This window comes from Trichinella spiralis, assembly GCF_000181795.1.
Source record: "Trichinella spiralis strain ISS 195 chromosome Unknown Scfld2, whole genome shotgun sequence".
Classification (NCBI taxonomy): Eukaryota; Metazoa; Nematoda; class Enoplea; order Trichinellida; family Trichinellidae; genus Trichinella; species Trichinella spiralis.
In genome coordinates this window covers 7093285-7096552 of record NW_003526941.1, presented here as the reverse complement: position 1 = coordinate 7096552, position 3268 = coordinate 7093285, and positions in this window count along the sequence as shown.

Sequence of the window (3268 nt, the reverse complement as noted above, 5' to 3'; positions counted from 1 at the left end):
TTTTTTTTTGTTTCGGGTAAGTCGATTTTTCTTCATTTTCGTCAATGGAATAAATTTTAACATTGTTTCAGGACGAATGAAATGTAAATAAAATCTAAATTTGTTTACAAATTGCAATTCCACTGACATTTTTACCCTTACCAGTTCTTGTTCTAGTATAGTTTTATTGAATGGTGGACTTTGCCATTAGTCTTGATTTTTTCATCCTTAGCTTGCAAAAACTTTCCCACAATTTTGTGATTGGCTGTTCGTTTATAGGTTGAAATATTTTTGTCATTAATTGGCTGATGAATTGGGCAACGTTATTAGTTACTCAATTTTCATCTGCAATTGGAGGAATGTGTAGTTATATTTGATTAGCTCCTTAATTCTGTTCATTGATTGGGTGATTATTTTTCATCAAAGCTTTCCCCCAATATATATTGCATTACAGCTTAATTATCTTATAGCTTGGTAGCAGTAGTTTAGTGCAATATTTTAGATGTTTATTTAATCTGATTTTCCTTTATTTACATTCATAAGGAGCAACAGGTGTTTAAATCAACACTCCAAAGGAAATTCATTTACAATGCATAATATTATATGAAGGTTGAATACAAACGTAATAACTTTTATAATTAGTAAAAGTTTCCATTGTATTGATGTCATTCCGCCATCACCACTATACGTGCGGTGATTTCAACAGGGCTAAACTAACTATTCTAATTTCTTGGACTTGATCTTGATCCAATTTTAAGAATGTCGTCCTCATGGTTATTTAGTTAATCATTGCATTGATCAGCAGTCAAGAAGCGCGTTGAGCTTTTTTCCTCAATACCATCTTCACTTAGATAGTAAGTGATATTTCATTCCTGAGCTTCTGTTCTATTCATAAATGGTTCACATCAAACAACTTGTTGATCACAAATGGAGGGTGAACAATATGGTGCAATTTTAAGGTACTGAAGAATCCATGAGAAATTTGCTGAATAATTGGTGAACCATGGCAGTGCGCTTTTTTCGCTTTTTACCTTTTTTTCTGCATAATGAAATATGAGTAGTAAGAATAAGTTTTCCCTTGATCGGTTGGTGGTTGTTCATCCAAGAATGCAAGTGGACAAACCCTGCTTCACGATACTTCTAACAGCGTATAGTGTAGTTTGGAATAGAAAAAGAAGTTGTGCTTGTTGTTAACAGAAAATGTCTCTAACAAGCTGTTCAATTAATTGTTTTGTTTTGTTTGTAAATTTCATTTCATTTCTCGTATAAGCGACAATTCAGATTATTTAAATGAATTGATCAGTTGTACATTCGCTTTGATTGTTCATTGTCGATTTTGCCATTTTATTTATGATACTGATGAATGTGGTTTTATCGTCTCTGCTATTATGATATGTTATACGTTTTCATCAATTATTGCACATTTTAGTTAATAGGAACAAAAACAAAACAGTTAAAAAGGGGAAAAATGATATAATAAACGTGACACAAGTAAATTAATAATCTGTTTAAAAGTAAGAAAGAAAATTCTCTTTTCTTTTAATATAAACCAAGAACAATGTAACAACAACAGCAACAATTCTTTATTAACGGAGAAGTTTATTTTTCAAAAAAAAAGATAAATGTGCAATGTAATACAAACAAACAGATTGTAATGTATTGAGGATTTTGTTGTTGTTGTTGAGCAATTACTATAATCTTTGGTGTTAGCTCATTACATTGTTATTATACATTTTCAAAGCATACATGCATTTCTAGGTCAGAAGAGTAACTTTATGCAAATGCGATGGTAAACACTGCCGTTGGCATTCCGCTACGTGCACTGTGTGTTATTCAAATTCGGTAGCAATGTTCCTTATATAAATTTCTGTTTATTGAGGGAACTCCATTATAGTATAAATGTTCGCTGCTGAAGGGCGGTCTAATTACTTACTGCACTGCGTTATTTGGTCATTTTCATGGTTCAGTTCAACAAATACGTTGTGACTGTTAGACTAAAAATATGAAGAAACCACGAACATCCGTTACAAAATGTATGACTCTACGTTTGCTTTATACGTCATCCCTGGCAGGTCTGCTGACAGGTATGAAATTTCATATATTTTCTATTTTTCATACAATGTTTTCTTTCTTTCTCTTGGCACACTGCACAAAACATGCGCGCTTTTTAAGCTTTTCGTAGTTGTTTGATTTTAGTCTTTTTGAATGGAAGCTAACGCGTTGTTCTTCAGTAATGATGTTCAACTAATATTCGAGCCTTTATTACGGCCAAGCCAATATATAATAGTACTAATGGTATATTTTGCTATAATTTTCAATCGTCCTTACAAATCCATTTGTAAAGTAGTACTTTGACATAACAATTGAACCCCTCCCACATTATCTTTACTGCCCACTGTAATGTTTATTACTAAGGTAACATACGTGCCCAATTGTTTAAAGGAAATGTCTGTCACGGGGATACTGCAGTCGCACAATCGCACCCCTAAATGCTTGTCACTGCTCAAATCGTGCACAAGACTGTTTCAGCATGACATAGGAAAGCTGCTGTTAGCTAGAGAACACGCTTTTATACTACCACCTTTGATACTTTCAGAATGCCAGTAACGTTCCCTTCATTTTTGAAATGACTCCTTAAAGTTTCTATTATGTTATTGTACCGCCAATAGTACTGACTCATACCGATGCACCTATTTTATGTCATTGAGAAAATAACTCAATGCCCATCAATGTTGTCAGTATTGATAAATGAACCTACGCCTGAATATTATACGTGAAGATTGAGTGGAAGAAAGCATATGACAACTTCCACCTCCTCCATCCTTCAACTTCTTACTCATTCCTTCCTGGTATGTTGTCCCGCCCTCCTTTCCTTTCTAATGATCCCCATCATTGAGCTAGTAATAATACTAAGCTGAACAGAGATCTCATTCAACTGAAAATGCTGCCCACCCCGTATTTCGAGCAGAATGAACAGCACTTTGCTGTTTTCATCCCATATAAATCTACTTTCTCATAATTGCTGTCGACTAGCAGTATAACCAAATCCAGGCTACTCCTGATTCTTTTGTTTTATTCTTTTCATGAAATGCAATACAGGATTGTCACCCGCATAAGTTTCTTGAATTCATTGCAATTCGTTGAGTTACTTAATTTTTCAGGTAGGTTTATCTCACATTGTATGTTGCGCGCTGATGCAGTGCTCAACCAAGGTTTGCAGTCTTACTATAACCATCATAGGGGTGTAAACAAAAGTTTAGTTTAAACAAAATTTTAATAGTAAATAAGC